Here is a 21060-nt window from a genome sequence, read left to right as displayed (position 1 = left end):
ACCACAGGAAATCCATCGAAGATGAGCTTGAGCCAGAGAGAAGCCAGAAGCCCACTGAGCCAGCAGCTCTCTGGGACCAGGCACTGAGGAGGGCATATGACACTAAATGCCCCAGAGCCCCTTGTGAAAGGGGGGATTTGGCATCCATTCTTCTAAACCTGCCTTCAGCCAGGAGTGCCTGGGAATTCTGTGTGGTTGCCTGTGGCCCTGACACTGATTTGTATCTGGGCTTGAACTAAAATGAAAACACGCGCTGAGCTCATTATACCAGGAAAGGAATGCTGCCAAATTTCACAGGACAGAATTCCAGCAGGGCGTAAGGTTTTACAGGGCTGCAGTGGAATCGCTCACAGAAAGGTTTCCAGTTCATAAAACACTTTCAAAACAGGCTTGCCCCTTTTAAGTTGAGGGGACATTATCATTTCTATCTATGACATCTCTGCAAATGGAACTCAAATCCCCTTTGTGCCGTTTACACAGAGTGCGGACGAAATGGAGGGAACTTGGACTAAACATCACCTCCATGAAAAGGTTCCCTTCAGGCAGGATTAGGTGAGAACATGACATCAGAAAATAACATGTCTGTGTACTGCTGCCAGCTCCATATGCTACGTCTTGTTTTCACAGGTATTTAATTCAATAAATATTTATCGCGTCCCTAACCAGTGTGGAGGACTGCGTGAGGGGGTGGGGTACAGTGGTCAGTCACATAAAGCTATTGTCTTGGCTTATACACATCAGAAGGAGATGAAAAATGGAACCAATGAATAGACGATACATTGAAAATGGCCGTGTAGTATCTGGCTATTCAGAGAAATATAGCAGAAGAAAATGAGAAAGAATGGGGTAGATATGACACACTTTAGATAGTACGTTGTGAAATTTCTCTGAGGGGTCACATTTGAACAGAAGGCTGAATGAAATGGTCTGTATGTTGAGTCCAGAATAAAAATATATAGTAATAATATGTATCGACTGGAAAGTTGTCTCGAGTTTTAAGGGTCTGGTACTTAAAAAGCCACAAGACATGGTTCCCTTCTTTTGTCCCAGTTTGGTACTTTTAGCGTGTATGTGGACAGACTTCTGAATGCTTGCCTGGGGTTTTTTTGGTTGAGAGGCACAACCCACAGGTATTCTGTAATCTTCTGGGTTGACCGCTTTCTATTTTCTAGCAAGAAGCAGCAGCTGCAGGATGGGCATACGGAATCACCCGGGTCTTGTCCATTTCAGCCAGGGCACCAAAGTGCGGAGTAAAGCAGGGGTTGGGAATGAGGTGGCGGGTTAGCAAGGCATAGCTGTGGGGGAGGGGATACACACATGCATATTTTCTTGTGGAGACTAGAGGTCGACTTCCTGCGCGTCCCTCCGTTGCTCTCCATCTTACATTCTGAGATGGAGTTTCTCACTGAACCTGGACGTCACCCATTCTGCCAGCTTGACTGGCCAGTGAGCTCCAGGCATTGCTCTGCCTCCCCAAGAGAGAGCATTCCATGGCTTCTTTGTTTTTGTTTTAGCAGCTCTGCTGACAGTGACTGTTCCCACAGGCTCCCTCTCATTTTCCCTCGGCAGATGCAATCAACTTGTTAGAATGTGTTTGTCCTCTGTGTGTGCACACTCCACATCAGTAGGTTGGGAAACATCCACGTGCACATGTGGGTTAGGGTTAGCCTGGCCAGTGTCAACACACACAGTAAGAATTTCATGTGTGCAACATTCACACAGAATGAAATTCAGCAGGAGAGTGTTCATCAACCAAGCACACGTTGCTTTTTAAAAACCAGAACTTTGACAGCTGCTGACTTTTATTCCCAAATTCTTAACTGAATAGCAAGGTCATGCTACACCTTTAAAAGAGTTCTGGATCCTGGAAATGTTGGTTATCTCACCACCAACAACAAACCTTCTAATTTCCTTTTCTTTTTGTTTTAGTTATGAATGATCGGCCTTAGTTTAGGTATGTCCCACTAGCCCTTATAACTAACTTATCTTGACCTGTCTCTCTTCATCTATGTTTTGCCTTGGGGCTTTTTACCTTTCTTTCATTCTGTATGTCTTACTTTTCAGCTTCCTATTTGTCCATCTGTCTGGCAGCTGCCTGCCTGGCTGGCCCCTGGAATCTCCCTCTCTTTGTTGTCCCCAGAGCCTAGATTCCTCCCCTACTTATTCTCTCTGCTACCAGCCTCGCCTATCCCTCTGCTATCTAGCTTTGACCGCTAAGCTTTTTATCAGACCAATCAGGTGCCTTGGGCAGACAAGGTGAAACAGCAACACATCTTTACATAGTTCAAACAATGCAGCATAAGTGAATGTAACACATCTTTACATAATTAAACAAATATTCTATTCTGCAAATCTGAAGTAGAAACCTTGGAGGAACAGGGGTTACTGAATCACTCAGGCATGTACATTCATTGGCTGCTGCTTAGTTTGCTTTCTTATGTAGCCTGGGACCACCTGCCTAAGGATGATGCCACCCACAGGGGACTGAACCCTCCTTTCTAAGGACCCATTAACAGTGGGTAGAGCCATTCTGCATAAATTAGTAATCAAGACAATTCCCTGCAGATATGCCCACATTTCAACCTGATCTAGAAAATTCTGAATTGAGGCTTTTCTTCCCAGATGACCCTAGACTGTGTCAAATTGAATAAGGAAGCAACTAGTATCTGTCCCCATCTCCTATCCTATTGTAAGCCTGTAAGCAAACTCCTCAATGACAGTCTCAGTTCTTGATGATGGAAGTAGAAGAGACTTGCAGCTAGAGGGTAAGTGGAGTGACATCTGGATAAGAGCTTATCTTTGCTACCTAGGATAGTTGGATTTTCATCCTGGATTTTACAGGTCTAAACCTTTAACTAAGTTTCTCAAATTCTGTTAACTTTAGTTTCATGTTCTGTAAAATGGAGCTAGTATGCTTGGTTATTTGGGGGTTATGTGTATATATTTAGTCAAGTATTTAACACTCAATACATCTTCTCAGAAGATGCTTCTGAATAGTTTCTGATTATCACTGAAGGATGTTCTCAATGTATGAAGCGTGCTCTTGAATAGTCACTGTGGTCTTTATGGTTCTTATCAAATGTGCTTTTAGTAGTGTTGCATACACACTGTTCTTCTTGAATTTCATTTAAATGCATGTACTTATTGAGACCAGGTCTTATATAGATTGAGCTTGTCCAAACCTGCTCATTATAAACTAGCTTTGAACTTCTGATTCCCTTACCTCTACTACCCTTATGCAGCTATGTACAACCTCATTCAGCTAGAAGTCGTTCACTGATGAATGTGATGAACAGTTTCCTCTCTGAGACTGTTGTTAGTGTCTTATGTGAATCTAGTTCCATCTGTAATGCCTTGTTTTCTGTTTCTCATCAAGATAGTGGTGCATTTCTGGATACCTTCTGGCACCAAGAAGATGGGCAGGAATATAGCAACAGTATATCAACTTATGGTACACAAATGCTATCCAAATTACATAGATTCTGCTTTTCTGGTTGAGAAAGTCAACTGTAAGGGTCAAGATAAACAAGGATTATTTCTCTGTGTACGATATAGAATTGGCTTGTGTAGATCAACCCAGTATTGAGATAAAACTCCAAATTGTTGTCTAGTTGAATTCTAGAATGAGTAAGAGTAGTCCTGTGGGGTGGGAAGAGCTACAGGGCATTAGCAATTTACTCTATTTAAAAACCCCAAATCATTTGCATGGTTTGCCCATGAGTGTTCTCCAGAAATAAAATTCATGGGAGTCCAGATGAAATGTGTCTAAGGGCGCCCGTTCATGCACATTTGTGGGGAAAAATACATTTTAAGAGGAGATTCTTCATGTTGTCAACATTTCTGGGCCAGTGTTAACAAGATGGGGGAAAAACTTACGAGTAATTTCAATGTATTCTTTTTGAAATCTGATTTTTAGGTTCTAATAGTTAATAATACTTTATTCTCAGTGGATTCATGTGGGAAAATTCTATTTTCATCTCTACAGCTGATAATTATACCAAACCATCATAATGATTTATTCAGTGCCTAGCATGCATTGCAGACTCATATAAGCAATTTAACCTATGCTATCTAATTTAATTCTCTCAACCACCCAAGGACATAACATACTTGCCCTTGTTTTGTAGATAGAAAAAGAAAGTTCAGAAGACTAAATGATTAACTAGCTTTACTATATTATAAAAGAAGACCTAAGTCCTGCATTTGAACCAACACCTAAGTCCAGATTTTATATTCAATATGCTCAGACAATCTTTAACACTCAGCTTTCTCCATTCATCCTTTAATACAATGGCTGCCAAAGAAATCAATGTGTTAATGAGTGAAATCTTTAAGAGTTGTTTGTTCTGTCTATAAGAACTGTTGCCCAGTAGATTTTTCTTGGTTAAATATTTTTAAAAAGTAGTTTTTTAATTCCTCCAGAACTTATGACTTTATATCCATTACCATAATTTCCAAAACTGGATTATGTCCACACACAGGATTAGTCCCCAAAAGGAGACTTTCTACATCATATGTTCAATCCTTTCCATCTCCTACCTATGAAATCCAAGGACAAGACTGAACAAATAATTTACAAAGCCCAGTAGAGTCCCTTGTCTAAACTAATATTTAGAGTTCTAAGACAGCACCCACACAGTTTTAAGACATAGCCAGACCCTGTCTGAGTAGGAGGTCCTATATTTGTGAACAACTTACACACCAGGGAGCTTTCTCACTTTACAGAATGATGTTCAATAAGACATAGTCAAAATGAACCCAGGGATGCAGAGCTGGATGAAGACTGAATTGGGCAGCATTCACACACAGAGAGTGAAGGAGAGAGAGGGGGTTGGTGAGGGGAAGGAGGAAAAGGAGAAGGAGGGGGAGAGGGAAAGGGAAAGGGAAAGGGAGATAGAGAAAGCAAACCTAGGATGAAATGGAGACAATTTGAGTTTGGAATCACACTCAATTATTATGGAAGGAAATACTCTCCTCTATGTGTCTAGACTTTGAGAGTCACTTAGAGTGCTCCCAAAAAACCAGTCTGTTGAGCACATTATTTTCTTTATTAACACCCAAGTCCTTACAGCCCCCCTCATCTTTACAGATGAAACAATTCCTTCATTGATCCCTGAGAGTGTCCAGAATTTAACTCATCAAGATTTTATGGTAATGGTCCTTGAGTCATCTTTTAAATGGAAAGTCTCTGGAGACTATGACTCTCTTGTTCTGTCGCTTCCCCAGTACCTTATACACTTGCTATACATAATAAGTTTTAATGATTAAGACATTTAATGATAGGAAGGAAGATGGAGGAAAAGTAGTAAGAGTAACAAAATTATGGCAATAAATAAAAAATACATGGAAAGATTCTATTCACAAAACTTTGTCAAGGAACAAGTCAATAATGCCAAGTTCTTTTAATTGTAAATCTAGTGGCAGCCATACTGTCCACACATACACATATCTAGCTTACCTGCTTTTTTATTTTGTTTTATTTTTGTTTTTGTTTTATCCCAGGGAATTTCTTCTTCAATAACTAAATTTAGTGAGGAAAGTGAAAGGCCTACAAAGGTCTGCCAGCTACTTTTGGTTGTTGAGATAGTTTTAGTGTGCTACTTGTGACGTTCTCAAGGATGAAATCAGATCAGGGAGAGCTTGCAATACATGTGCTTACTCTCTCACCTGAATTAAGATCTGGTTAGTGTAGCCTTGTGTGTAAATTTTGGACAAACCAATAAAAGGGGGCTTGCATTTGAAAAGTGAAATGGATAAATTATGCGGCTGAACGCAAATCACTCAAACCGTGGGCTCCTCAAAAGCTACCACCATACGTAGAGGTCTGAAGCAGATTATTATTTTTCCCTTCTATGTCCCACATGTTGGGTTCCATGCCAACCAATCCTAGGGAATTAAAAATATACGAGGTGCACACTAGCTCCTTTTTTTGGCTCTTCCTGCCATGTGTACAAATCTAAGTGATAAAAAGCTCAGTTCACTGAGCAGAGAGCTGGCTTCTGTCTGATGGAATGTCACTGTAAGCTTTCACAGAGGGAGCTTTTGGGGCCTTTCTGTCTCCCATCCTTCTCTGTGGGAGATGGAGCCTTAGGAATCAGAGGGAGAGCAATGAGCACTCAGGGATGTGTCTGCTGGTGGCTGTGTCTGCAGGCGTCTCACAACAGGAGGCTATGATTGCAGCCAGGCTGGCTTTTCCCCTCACAGCCCACTCCATTCTAAGGTTACCTGCCATTGCACAAGAGCCAGGGGTGAAAAACTACTCGCCCTTTTACATTGGTGAAAAAAATCTTCTTCCTGATAGGTGTACTTGTCACTGGCTCTTTCTTCCCCAGAACCTGGCTGATGAGCACTCAAGAGCCAGCCAAGTTCGGAGTAGTGTTTTGTTTCATTTTGTTTTTCTTTTCATGTTTATGCCTATAAGGATTTTAGTTCAAGATTGTTCAAGGTAATTTTAGCTTCTGTATACGTAGTCAAGTTAATTTCGATGGCTACTATTCTATATACAGCTTTCATGTTTTTTCCCCTGCAAAAGGACTTTAATGTTGGATGCTCATGGCATTCGATGCTCCTCAGATCTTCCCACACTACGTTTATCACTCAAGTGTCTTCAATTTGGAGTTCTTCAAAAATTTCCTTACTGTTTTTGAAACTATTGACCTTGGAAACATTGTTAATTCTCTGGGTGCCAGTTATGGTGGTTAATAGCATTGCCTTGTCTGGGTCAAGATTCAATTTAAAACAAATGAAATCTATTTGATGAAGAAAAACATCCAAGTTAGTTCAAGTCATGGTTTGTCTGACAAGATCCTATGCAACTAATTGTAAAAGTTTGAAGATTTTGCTGTTAATTATAATTTTCTAGTTGAATACATTACATATTTGTATCTATAAATTTGAATATCTATTCAAGAAAATTGGAAACTTAATTTTGGAGCAGGTGTCTAAGAGAAATGCTATGATCTTTATTTGAGAAGTAGAGAGATCAGCAGAATTTGAGAAAATAAGAGTTAATAACAAAGAAAATAAAGGAGAGAGAAAATGAGAAAATGGAGAGATATAGGAAGGGGAGGGACAGAGGGTAGGAGGGAGGAGAAGAAGAGAAAAGGAAGAAGGAAAGGAGAGGAGGGAGAGAAAGAGAAAGAGGGAGAGAAGAGAGGGAGAGAGGGAGACAAAGAATGAGAATGAGGAACCCACAGGACCAAGGCTCCAATTTTGTTGTTGGCCTCCAAAACAGTTTTAGATTGGATTGACAGAATGAAGACCTGTGCACAGCTACATCACCTGTGTTTCAGCAAGTCACACATCCTGTGATTTCTTCACTTAGCCTCAGTAGTGACTGATAGGACAGACCATATTTACTGAGCACTGGTGTTCATGATGGCGTGTCATGGCTTCTGTCTGACCTCAGCCCCAACTTGGGCCAAGTCTTTAGACAACGTGAGAACAGCAACATGTCAAGAACACAGATGTGAGAATCAAATCATTTGACTTCCAATCTGAGTCTGCCACTATTATCTCCATGTTCAAAATGGCAGTCAGGAGCCAAGGAACACCACAAGGTCACTGTAAGCATAGCAGCTTACAGCTCTGCTCCAGGGAAATATTTCCCCAATGCAAGTGGAACAGCTCTGCTCCACTAGGGGAAAGTTACCCCAGCAAAAGTGTTGCAGTTATGCTCCTCCACCCTGCTCCAGATCCAATGAATGGTGTTACAGATGGCTTCCCCTCCAGCAGGTGTCCCAGCACAACAAACCCCACTCAAGCTATTTATTAGGGAGAAGATCCAGGAGGGTGGCTGCCTCTAGGGTGAGAAGTAGCAGCAAACTGAACCAGGTACAGAGCTTTTATAGGGTTTCTTGGGGAAGAGGTTGAGCTTTCTCAGGTGGCTTGGGATTGGTGGGCTTTGTGGCCTGATTCTGAGGCAAGCACAGGGATTGGTGGGAATTCATGATCAGGGATCCCTCTCAGGGACTGGTGGGATTCTGTGCTCAGGGATTGTTGGAATTTTGTGACCAGGGGCTGGGGGGATTCTGAGTTCAGGGATTGGTGGGAGTCTGCACCCTCAAGGATTGGTGGGATTCCAGGCCCTGGTCCTGGGTTCAAGTTAGAGTCAGGATTTCCGCCCCCTCCCCCACCTTGCCCCTTTTATCCAACAGTACTTAAGGCAGAAACACATGAGTTTTATCTCCTCCAAAGTTAACTGGATTATATTTAACTTTCTCCTCAAAATAGGACACTTATTCTCTGGTCCTTCACTAACCAGGTGCCAAGCAGAAGAGGAGATTCAATTACAGTCTGCTCCATGCTACCAGTGGGCACCAAAGCAAGTAATCCACTCCCCTAATCAGCCATGTTTGAAACAAGGCATTCAATTCTAACTTCAAATTCTATGAAAGATGTTGGTTTTTACCAAATGTTCAAAGCACCTCCCTCAGGGTAGTGAGGGGATCTGAAATTCTGACTTGTGAGAAAGCATGAAGGAATCGGGTATTTGTGGTCCATAAATGAGAGGGGTAAGAAGACTAGTGATGGCTTCACTGGAACATTCTGTTTGTGGCTATGCACATGCTACTGTGATGTCACAGTCTAAATTCACTCTCTGGATGTCCCCATTTGCACTAGGTATTATCTGTCTACCAATGGCCTTTTATCATTTTAAGAACTGTGTTGAGGAGGTTAAATTATACTTGTTCCTTCATCAAATTTTATAGTTGCATACTTTGCATACTACATTAGTATTGTTTTCATTGCTTACTAAAAACAAGAGGGGCTGATGGCTCAAGTAACCAAATCTTGAGAAAAGCAGAGGAAGGACTGGGGCCTAAACACAGAGAGAACTAGAATCAGGTTTCTCTGTCTCAGTCTCTCGCTCGCCCTTCCCTCCCCCCCCCCCCCACACCACACTTCTGGAACAGGTTTCATATAATATCTGCTTTTTATGTTACATGTTTCACTGGAATGTCAGCAGAGAGAGGTGAAAGGAGGCTATTTACTGTGGGTTCCATCAACAACAGTGCTCAGAAAGGATATTTCTTTGCTTTGGGTCATGGGCAAGGAGAGAAATGAAGAGGGAAGCATTCAGGGAAACGTAAATTACTAACCAGCAGAAACTGCTCACAGCCACTGACAGGCACATGCAAGGCAGCCTCATGAAGCTGCATGTCTGATCAGTGAAGGCATTTAATTAGTAGGCGGGTGACATGTTGTACAGAAGGATTTATGATTGGGGTTAATAACTGCTCCAGAAAAGCTTTAAATTTCCATGCTGTACCATGATGCATTATTTCCTTAAAATGTCTTTATTGTTTTATATGGTGAATTTAAAAGGATCTAGGTTCTACATGTTAGAAATGAAACAATTACCTTTTTATATCTATATATCTATCATCCATCTATCTGTTCATCCATCCATCCATCTATCTATTGTCTATCTATCTATCTATCATATGTTTATTTATTTGTGCACATGCATACCACAGCAACATGTGGAGGTCAGAAGATAATGTGCGGGGGCTCTGTTCTCTCCTAACATCTCCAGGATTACATTCAGGTTGTCAGGATTAGCATCAAGAGTCTCTACTCAATAAACCATGTCATTGGCCTGGTCATGATTTTAAAAATGGCATTGCTTTGTATGAGGATGGTTAATGTCTGTAATCCTAGCACTGGGAAGACTGAGACAGGAGGATCACCATTAATTGTGAGGTCAGTCCATGCTAACGAGCAAATAGTTTTCCATTTGACCCCAAAATTGCTAGAAAAGAACTTAAACTGACTCAATAAAGCCAAATAATACATTTAAAGAGGCTGCTCTAGGGTCATATTGCATTCTTGAGTTCTGTGATCCTATAAGTCAATCATGGCAAAGGCAGACCATTTGTTTCTATGGTATTAAGCATCAATAAAATCACTCAAATGTCATAGGACTATCCTCAATGCAACAGCTTTCTGAGCCAGCCAAGGAGGAAGCTGCAGTCATGAAACAAAAATGTTAATTGGAGATATGTTAAAATCTCTTTCCAAACTTTCTTTAGTCTCTTCTTAAAGATCATGGGGGTTAAAGTTGGCTTAGTAGTTAAGAACTCTTGATGATCTTCCAGAGTAAGGACCTGAAGAGGTTTCCAGCACCCACATCAGGAAGAGCGTAACTACATACAATTTAGACCAAGGAGATCTGATACTTGTAGTGAGATATCCACCCCCTGCACCTATAATGCTGACCTGGCTAGCTCAGTTGGTAGAGCATGAGACTCCTAATCTCAGGGTCTTGGGTTCATGGCCCACATTGGACGCCATTATGTTACATGTACCCTTTCCTGCCAGCCGCTTTAGCCCCCAAATAACACATGAGACAATTTTTTTTTAATTATAAATCTGTTGTCCAGCTAGGATTTCCTATTGACTAGCTCTGTCTTAAGTATTAACCCATAACTACTAATATTTCTACATGGTATTATCTTACTGAGAACGCCAGACTCATGTGTCCTCTCCCCCCAGGATCGCGTGGTGACTTCTCTCTTACTACACTTCCCAGAATCCTTCTTGTCTCCTAGTCCCACCTATCTTGTTTCCCTATTGACCAACAGTGTTTTATTCATCAACCAATAAGAGAAACATATGTACAGGAGACTTCCCCCCATCAGATACCCTCTTTTGGCCTCCACACATGGTGCACATAAGCTCACAAAGGGAATACAGATACAACAAATAAATAAATACATTTCTTTCTCCTAAGTCTTAACTTGTACACCATGAGGCTCTTCCCACAGCAAAATGCATCAGACTGCATGGCTTCTACAGCCAAAATTTATTTCCTTATGGTTTTGTATGTAGAAGATCAAGATCAAAATGTGGGGGGGGGGGGGCTGAGAGATGGCTCAGTGGTTAAGAGCACTGGCTGCTCTTCCAGCTCATAGCTGTCTGTAACTCCAGTTCCAGCAGATCTGGCACCCTCACACAGACATATATGCAGGCAAAACATCAATGCATGTAAATATAAAAATAAATAAAAAGATCAAAATGTGAGCAGGATCATGTTTAGGTAGCCTCTGTCCTAAGCAACCTTCTCCCTGCATCTTCTTGAGGTTTATCTGTGTGTATCATGTTCCTAATCTCTTCTTGTGAAACTATCAGTCAGATTGGAGTAGGGCCCAGTGTAACGATCTTATTTTTGCTTAATTGCATCTTTGGAGACTGTCTCTAAATGCAGTCACATTCTTAGGGACTGGGAATTTGAACTTCAGGGTGATATAATTTAGCCTATGGCATAAAGTAGTCACCAATTGCAAATAATTTCAATTTCTTCTCCTTTGCTTTAAGCCCCATTTTAAACTTGTCCCACTCTTGTCTCTTGCTCAGCATAGCTGATCAGTTATCACCCCACTTCCCTAACATTTATCTGCACCCTGTGCTTCTCATAGCCAATATCAATCCAAGTCCTATCCCCTGTCCCTGTTGCATTCCAAGTGTCTTAGTTACTTTTATACTATTGTAACAAAACACTGTGACCAAAATGATTCATGAAAGGAGGCATCTAATTTGGGGGCTGCAGTTCCAGGGTACATGATCACCATGGCAGGACTCATGGAAGCTGGCAGTTAAGCATGGTGCTGGAACAATCATTATTAGCTGAGAGGTTATCTCTTGATCCATAGGCACAAGGCAGATACACACACACACACACACACACACACACACACACACACACACGCGCGCGCGCGCGCGCACACACACACACACACACAGAGCATGTGCTCAAACTGGTAATGGAGTGAGCCTTTGAAATGTTAAAGCCCATCCCCAGTGACACACTTTTCTGAAAAGGCCACACCTCCTAATCTTTCCCAAGCAGTTCCACCAACTGGGAACCAAATATATGAGCCTATGGGGGCCATTCTTATTCAAACCACTACACTAAGGTACCACTGTGGAGTGCATGTCTCTTAGATTCTGTATGATGTCAGCCCCTGATGCCTGTGTTGAGTCCTTCACTGACTGAATTGTCATCATTTCCCTAATACTCACTCTTTTAGTGCTCTCCATATTTATGGCACCTACAGTTTTAAAGCATTATAGCCCAGATAAATAAAGAGAACTCTCCCTTTATGGAAGTTTAGAATGTCATTCACAGTGAATTTACTTTGGTTCCTGATAGTCAAAAAGTGTGGCATTGTTGGAAAACAAATTCCTTCCAAACAGGGAGCTCATCTATTGCAAAAAATTACAAGAGCATGCATAGATGCACACATATCTGAACATGGCTGTGTAGTCCAATGGTCTCTTCCAAAGGGAGTGGCTAAAGGGAGCCATGCTCATTTAAAGATTTAATTTCTGGAAGAAAACTCTTTTGCAAATAAACTGGGCACCGGCTTTTCTTTCTTTTTCAGCTGTGGGGTTAAATTGTCAAGAAGGTTTCTAGTCAATTTTCTCTGCAGATTCTTTGAGTAGCGGCTGTTAAAGATTGGAACAGAAGCCTCCTTTTGCCCTGCAGGCGAAGGAGCTCTCATCAGTGGCTCCCAGGGATGTAGAGGTAAAGAAGTTATTTTAGGAGCCTGTTAGGTCTTTCCTGGTTGGCAGAGGAATAAAATGCACTGTCTACAGAACAAAGACCGTCAGCCATTAACATGGAGAAACCTCTTGTTTGCATTTTTAACAGCTGACATTTGTACCTTTTGGAGGAAAATGAAGGGCGTCTCTTTGCCTTGTAGTTTAACTCAGCCTGGAAATAGAGGCGATGACGGAGGAGCAGGGCTAATTTCCTTTGTTTCCTATTCCACAGATAATGGTGGTCTGTGCGGGGTGTTAAAGGCCAAGCAGCCACAGTGACCCGGAGATGACTTCATCCTTCCGAGGTTTATCAAAGGCTCCTGTCAGTCAAACTCATGCTGGGAGACTGGGGAGTGGCCATCTGGCTAGTTGTTAGGCAGAGCAGAGAAGGGAGAGCTAGGAGGTTGAAGGCTCTCCTCTGTCAGCCAAGCCAGGTGGAGGGGCCAGGCGTCTGGAGGTGCATACAGCATCTCCCATGAACATGTATGAGAAAGAGAAACTGAGAGGGTGCCTGTGTTCGAGGGAGAGTCACAGAAAAGAGAAACGGTCCGAGTCGGGTACTGGAAAGGGGGAAGACATGGAGGACGACGGAATATAGACTTATTTAAACCAGCGTTATCATCTTGAATCGATTTTAAGTGAGGGAGGCTGAAGGTCATTTCTGCTGCTAACTACACGGAGAAACTCTGATTTGTTTCCCTGGCTGTGGGGAAGAAAGGGAGTAAGTGGCTCCCAGCAGGGCTCTGATTTAATTTAAAGCCTGGTGTTTCTGATCTTAAGCCAGAATTCTTTCATCCCAGCCCTGTTGATCACAAACTCTAACGAGGTATTAGCAGAAGCACAAGCTACCAGGCTCACCTCCCAGCCTCACTCTCTGGCAACGCTGGAGCTGCTGGTTAACTCTGAGAGCTTGGGGTCACAAGGCTGGGTTCCCAAAGCCTTTGAGAGGTCCTTGCTAGATCTCATGCCACTCTGGGTCTTGGCAAGCAGCTGAGAGTTTACGGAGCTCTGGGAAGCCCCTGACACCTCCCTGTATTGCAAACGTCGGTGCAAGGGTGTTTTGGCCCTTCAAAAGTTTGCAGACTTCCTCTGCTTCCTTTTCTCTCTGTCATTCTCTCCTTTTCTCCCTTCTTCTTTCTGCCCTCCTTCCCCCTCCTCCTCTCTCTCCTGTCCATTTTCCTCCCCTTCTTTCTCCCTCTTTTCTTTCTCCCTCTCTTCGGTCTTTGTCTCTTCCCTCTTTCCTTCCTTCTCCCCTCTTCACTCCTCCTTCCTTATCTTTTTCTCCTCCATTCTACCCCTTGTCTTTCCTTGTCTCCCTCCTTGCCTATTTCCTACCCACTGTCTTCTTTCTTCTTATTGTGATAAGGCACATCACCTGCAATGTTCTATTTGGATCTTTTTAAAATGTAGAGATGCCTCAGGTACTCAGCATCTCCACCTTCAGTTTTCAGAATTACCCAGTCACGTCACACTGAAACCTGGAGTCTGCTACATAGTAATTGTCTATCCTGCTTTCCCTCCTGCCCTTGGCAACCACCTCTGGATTCTTTCTGAACTCACACCTGTAAAAAAAAGTCTTACAAGTGGAATCGAATAGTATTTGTTCATTTATGAATGACTTATTATTCAGGCAGCAAAATGTCTTCATAATGAATCAGGTCAGAATTCCTTTTGGTTTCTTTCTGTGTGTGTGCTATATTCTTGTGTGAGCATTCCTTAGCACACACATGTAGATGCTGGGTGTTTTCCTCTGTCTATATATTGAAACAGGGTCTCTCACTGAACATAGAGCACACTGATCCAGTCAGACTGACTGGCCCACATGTACCAGTGATCCACTTGTCTCTGTCCCCTGAGCAATGGGAGTTCCAAGCATCCTGTGGCCACATTTGTCTTTTCTATGGGTGCTGATATGCAAATACAAATCTACATGCTTGGTTGGCAAGCATTTTGCCCACAGAGATATCTCTCCAGAATTCCTTTCCTTTTAAGCCTGCCAATATTCCACTGCACGCACTACAGACACAAGTGTGTTTACCCCTTCATCACTTCATGAACCTTGGAACTGTTGCTGTAGAAGACTGTGTGCTTTACTGCTTTCACATATCCCTAAAGGGAGCTTAGATTTGACCCTCGATGTCTGAGAAAACAACAGGAATGGGAAGACCATACTCAACTTTCCCTGGCCTTTGTCCCGCAAAGCAGAGCCCAAGACTCTCACCAGAAAGCTATCTTCCATTTACATGAACAAATATTTTCTCTCTAAAGATCCAGACAAGAATCTGACCCTAAATCATGGCATCAACCCCTCTTCATCCTACCATACTTCCTCACAACCATCTCTACCTAACCTAGTACAAAACACTCAAATTTGCTCGTTTTTTGGGGGACTTCATTTCTGATGACTTCCATACCACATGCCATTGATATGAGATAAATGTATATGTTTATCTCTGGCTAATCCGCCTTTCATTTGAAGATTCATCTATGAGCCTTAAATGGTTATAGATATCATACTTGCCTTTCTTTACCTTATCCTCTCCTCACCTCTGGTCTATAGATATGGCATTCTTCATAGACATTAATAAAGGGAGAAAAGAGAGGATTGCCAAGCAGGCCAACACAAGTTTGTCAACATGAGTCTTGTCACTCTAGATGCCATTGTCCAGGAAATTGAGACTGTATCTGTGCCTAGTTTTCTAGTTGCTGGAAGTGGGGAAAGGCATTGATCCCAACAGAACATGGAGAAAGAGAAAGAAAAGAAGACACCCCATGTCTGGAGTGTATTCTTGCTTTACTTTGAAAGAAGAAAGTACTTAAGATTAGCCCAGATTAATGGACTTTTTCATGAGTCCCCAACCAGCATAAAATGGCCATATACATAGTTTGTTTTTCATCTATATTCAACATACTACCTCCACAATAGTGAATCATCCAATTTCCCCTTTTATGTCAGTAAAAAAAAAGTGTAAATCTTTACAGTAAAGGTGGGAAGAACCTAACATTGTACTGTCACCCAGAATCACCCATTACTAGCAGTTTGTTACATTGCCTTTGTATTTCTCACCAAGCAACTAGCATCTCTTTTTTATTTATCACCTGTCTATCACCTGTCTCATGTTTTGAACCATTAACAAGCTGTTCACACACCCAACAGTCCCTCCTTTGACACCCTAGTATCTCCCCAGGAACAAGGACATTTTTCTTCATAGCCACAGAGCATTTATCATGCTCAAGACATTGAAAATATATACCCTGTGACTCTCTTAATTAACAATTTATATTCAGTCTTCCACACGATTCCAAAATAAGCCTGCACATTTGTGTTTATATATAGATATTTATGTGAGCTTGTGTGCATGTGCGCACATGCACACACATATGTATATGAATATGACTTAATATGGACATATAGATGTGTATTCCTGTTAGAGGTCTGACAAGGGATTCAGTGTAGCATGTGGTTGTAACTTGTGGTAAGCCTCTCTGAGGGTCCCTTGTAAATGGAGTTCTAATTGGTCTAAATAATAAAAACCTGGAATCAGATATAGAGGAAAATGCTGAGATCAGAAGGAAGAAGAAGCAAGCCGAAGCCACCTTTACCTCATTAGCTTCCGAGCAGAAAAGAGAGCTTGTTCTTGTTTCTTCTCGCCTATATTCTTTGCTTGCCTAGCCATCTCACTTCCCGTCTGTCTGTACAGACCTTCAGACCTCTATGGTTAGTGGCAAGTTCTACCCTCTGGTCTTCAAACAAGTTTTATTTGTACAAGCAAAATATTACCACAGTCCCTGACCTTTTTGCAATAGCATCTGGGAGTGATGCGAAAGAGTTCTTGCAAATACTACTCCAGTTTCTGAGATGGAGAGAGGATTTGATTTCTTTAGATCTTACTGTCATCATGGCTTCAAAGGGATAATGGTTGGGAAATTTAGATTGTCTAAAACTTTAGGAACTTTTAGCTTCTAAATATCTCCTGCAATGTTTGGAGAGTATGAGGGTGGTCAGACATTATTTCCATAATTCTGTTACTTTTTTCATAATTCAGAATATTTTCAGATAACAACCTGACATTTCAAAGTTTTATTCATCACATTTATTGACTTTTTAGGAACCATTAAGAAAAAAGTTTTTGCTCAAATTCAGTTCACGCTCCTCTACCATGTACCTGAAGTGTCACCTAATACATTTTCTGCCTGTGATCGCCAATATTTTAGACAAATCCTTCGGAGTTACCACCTTGTAGCTTTAAAAAACATACAAAGCGTGGTAACTTTGTAAGATACTGCAGTCATGAATATCAGGATAGTCCAAGCAAGGCAAACCTAGCATGAGCAACCAGTGACAGCATGCCTGCCCTCGAGCTATCAGAGTGTCCTTGTCCACTGAAGGGCAGATTCAGAAAAATAGTGCCAAGGAGAACAGGGATTAGGACCAAGAGAAGAGGAACTGAAATATTGACAGTTCATGGCTGGTCTGGGCTGCATTTGCTTGCTTTGTTTGGTGTTTAATAAGATCTGCTTGACTCAACCAATATGATCTGGAGTGGTTTGATTCTACACATTCTTTGAGTTTGTGTCACTGGTCCTCCTATCTCTTTTGAAGGCACACAGGGAAAAGACAGTGGTTGCCATAATTCCACTTAATGCATCCTGAGACGTAACATTTCTACACACACACACACACACACACACACACACACACATTAATTTGACTCCTTACATTTTATAGACATCTGAGGTATATCTATGTAAGATGAATGTGGTAAAATGACTTCATGCTTGTTTTGGTTTAATTAACAGATTTCCTGGTAAAAGGAAGGCTAGGGTGGATTGAGTATTTAGGAAGTATTAAATACTTGCCAGGGAAGGGAAGGGAAGGGAAGGGAAGGGAAGGGAAGGGAAGGGAAGGGAAGGGAAGGGAAGGGAAGGGAAGGGAAGGGAAGGGAAGGGTCCCAATCTGGAACTTCTCTATTAATGTCGACAAATTTTGTATCATTTTATCTAGTGACAATGCTACACTGAGTGAGCCCCATAGGTACATCCCTAGCCCTTCAGTCTGTGTGAGCACCTGTCTTATTTCTCCACCAGCAGAAAGCCCAAAGGGGAAAAAATTCCTTCATCCAATTATTACACTACAACAAAGTAACAACAAATAATTACAAATGAATAATTTCTAATAAAATAGCGATAGCCTGGATATGGATTGATAGTTTCTGTCTCTGAAAATTGTGATAGGACTATGGGAGAGACAGCATCTGAAAAGGAAGGTTGAACAATGGAGTATTGTATAGAGAAGTCAGTGAATAGCACTAAGTCAACTCCCATGAGGGTCCCAAGGTGTGCCTTTCTGGAGTCTTTTTGTATCTCAATGACCAAGGTCAAGTTTATAAGACAGTGCTGCATGTCTAGTTGTGGAGGTTGGAGTCTGTGGCCTGGAATGTGACATGAGGGTCATTATCATATTGTAGTGGCATCTTGTTCTTCCAATAGTTTTGGGGTGCAAGCAATAGGATGTGGCTTTGGTATGAGGACATGACCCCTTACATGGAAGAGGAGGAACCTTGCTGTCTCTCTTGGGTTGTGATCTGAGGATCCTGCATCACAGAATCCTGTGCCTTCAGGGACAGAAGACCTCGGCTGCTATTTACCTTCATTGCATGGGTGTTTCCCAAATAAATATCTGTTATTCTTCATTCGGGCATTCATGGACTTCCTTTACCACACTTTCATATATATTTTATTATATTATTTATTATATTTTTATATTTATTTTATTTAACTTTTTACACATACTACTCTCTTTCCCTCCCCACCACACTTTCATCATATCCCTTCCAAGCATCAGCAACTTTCAGTCTGCTCTAGAGAGTCTAACCCTTCCATGCCTGGATACTAGAATGCTCTAACCCAATGGTGGGGATTAGCAGGATAATCAGCCTAATTGACCAGGTCCCATCCTGAGCACTGTGTCTCAAGGGGATCTAGGATTCTATAGTCTATTAGCGCTGCTGTTTAGTTGTCATTCAAATGGTTAACACGGGGCTCAGCAAAACCTCATGGCTTTAAGATGGCAGAAAAGGATTCCAGAGACAAGTCAGTAGGAATGTGAGCTCCAACATGTGTCTAAGACATGCAAATACAGCAGAAAGGCCAAGACCATTGTTTGAAGTCCAACTCAAGTCCACCCTCTAAACAAGCCGGTCATCAGGCCTTCGGGAAGATCTGAGAGAACAGATTCTAAAGGAAATACCATTGGTTCAGTAATCAGGAGAATGGATTAAATGGATTGGGGACCCTAGAAGGAGTAATTAGGAAACTAAATTTAGGGGAGGCCTGACAACTTATCACCTTTAGGTAAGGGTCAAAGACATTTAACATTTTAACAGCTTCCCTGAGAGGTCTCACCGTTGGGGTTCCTGAAGATATGGATACTTGCACTGAGAAGACTTCAGCTGAATATTCCCACCGTCTGTTCAGATGGGGGGGTGGGAATAATAGGAATATTTTACTAAAAGCAAAGGATTCAGGGAGGCTCTTCTAGCCTCCGACACTCTAGGATCTCTGAACTCATTCTCAACAGATCCTGGGCTGTGGACCTTCCCTCTAAGGGGACCCCCTGGTTTCAGAGCCCATGAGTCCTTCTCCATGACTGGAGAAGCAAGGAATGTGTTAAGAGCCTTAGAAATAACAGCCTCAGCAACAGCCAGAATCTTCCTTCTATTATTCAGGGAAAGGAGTTGTCAGAGCCATCTTTCCCAGGAGGGTCCTGCCAGCCTAGAGAAGCAGATCCTGTGGGGCAGAAAGGATGTGGGCACTCAGCAGTTACCTTGGTTTCCAAGAAATGTCTCCACCCTTCAGTTGCTTCTGAAAGTAAGTCTGTTTCCCTGCTAAAGGGAATGCATGCTGAGTTCTCTTCTCAGCTTATAAATTATGCTGTATTAACACTGGCAACAGTTTCACTCTCTCTGTGTAAACATGAGGCAGTGCAGAATGGGAAGGGGGTGGGAAAGGCTGGTTGCCAGGACCCAGCTCTTTGAATACCGGATGCTGCTCACACCAGCGCTAGGAGTGGGCTCCCCAATACCTGTCTTCAGCAGCCAGGCCCTGTGAATGCTGCTACACTGTGTGTGAAGTGCATGGTCAAATGTGTGATATTTGTGATTCAAGCAGCCCCAAGAAAGGAATCTATTTTCCAAAAAAAAAAGATAGCCAGTATTTGTTTACAACATCTGAGACTCTAATATAGATTCATCTGGAAGGTTATAATGTAATTCCAATATTTCTCTGATCAACTATAAATATTCCATATATAAATTTGAATATTTTGCTTACTTCCTTGTTTACTAGGAAGAAAGGGACACAGAAGATAAAAGCAGAAAACAACAACAGTAAGATCTTTTGTTTGGCTCCCCAGATTTGCTTTAGAGATAATTTATGCTGCTGTGTTTTTGATCGGTAAGAAAGCCCTTTGAAGTAAAGGAAGGACTTCTAAATATAGAATGTACTATTTTCTATTTTTAAAGCTGGATTCAGTAACCCCAGAATTTAACAAGCTGAGGTAGGAGGATTCCTGGGTTATATAACAGGACAGTCTCTTTATATTTATTTATTTATTGTTTGGCATTACAAATGTGAGAAGTATCTATTGATATTGGAGATTGGTGTTCAGTCTCTATAAAAAGACTCCCTTAGTACACAGCTCCTGCTTCAGGTGATGAGATTAGAGACCTAGCTTCTATGAGAAGACTATGAAGTGTAGGATGAGTTTCAGGGCTACTTTAACCATGGACTAAAAAATCCCAGAAGCCCCTTCCTTTGGCCCCCTCCCAGCACAAAACAGGCTCAAGTTTCAACAGAAGAATGAGATGGGTAATACAGGTAGGCATTTGTTTCATCTCAGTACATCTGCAATGATACTATTATTTTATTCCAAGATATCATCGTCCGATGGCTACAGTTCTTCCTTGTTTACACTACTTGGGTGAAAGAAGTTTTCATTTAATATGGAATTAGTTTCCTTCCCTTTGGTCTATATGGTCAGCAAGGTCCATGAGCCTACAGAGGAGTGGCACCCACTGTTTAATTCATGTTCAAAGCCCTGAACCAACTGGAATAAGGAACAGAGATGAGCTGGGACTAAGGACTTATTAGCAACTTTAATGAGCTCTTTGTGGTTGTGCAGGATGGAAGGCTATCATAAAATAAGATGGTTAGGTTTAGGAGGTCAACTGTGATGTCATACCTTAATTAGTAAAGCTGTAATGACTGAAGTAGGATCAGAGACACAGGGCCCTCCTCCACCCTACTCAAGACAGACCTTCCCTTCTCTTTGTCTCTCTACACATCACTCTGTCCATTTTCCTGTCATGTATGATTCCAGTGTGATGGCAACCATCAGACATAGGATAGCCATCAATCAACTCAACTAATACATGGCTGAGAAAAGCCAGGGACTCTCCTCTCCCAGGGCTGAGATGTTCTGAGCTTATGTCCAAGGCTCATTTGCCAGATGGT

At 41.9% G+C, this 21060-nt stretch overlaps 1 long non-coding RNA gene across 1 annotated transcript; it reads left to right on the top strand.

The window, feature by feature from the left end:
• Nucleotides 1-537: 537 nt before the first annotated feature.
• Nucleotides 538-19420, top strand: LOC121143737. The gene is made up of 2 exons (XR_005881055.1): nucleotides 538-627; nucleotides 19275-19420. It is a non-coding gene; the product is annotated as an uncharacterized LOC121143737 (long non-coding RNA).
• Nucleotides 19421-21060: the final 1640 nt, after the last annotated feature.

This window comes from Mesocricetus auratus, unplaced genomic scaffold, assembly GCF_017639785.1.
Source record: "Mesocricetus auratus isolate SY011 unplaced genomic scaffold, BCM_Maur_2.0 Super-Scaffold_100013, whole genome shotgun sequence".
In the NCBI taxonomy this organism is placed as follows: Eukaryota; Metazoa; Chordata; class Mammalia; order Rodentia; family Cricetidae; genus Mesocricetus; species Mesocricetus auratus.
The sequence above is the reverse complement of the archived record's forward strand: the minus strand, read 5'-3'. Positions and strand labels throughout refer to the sequence as shown.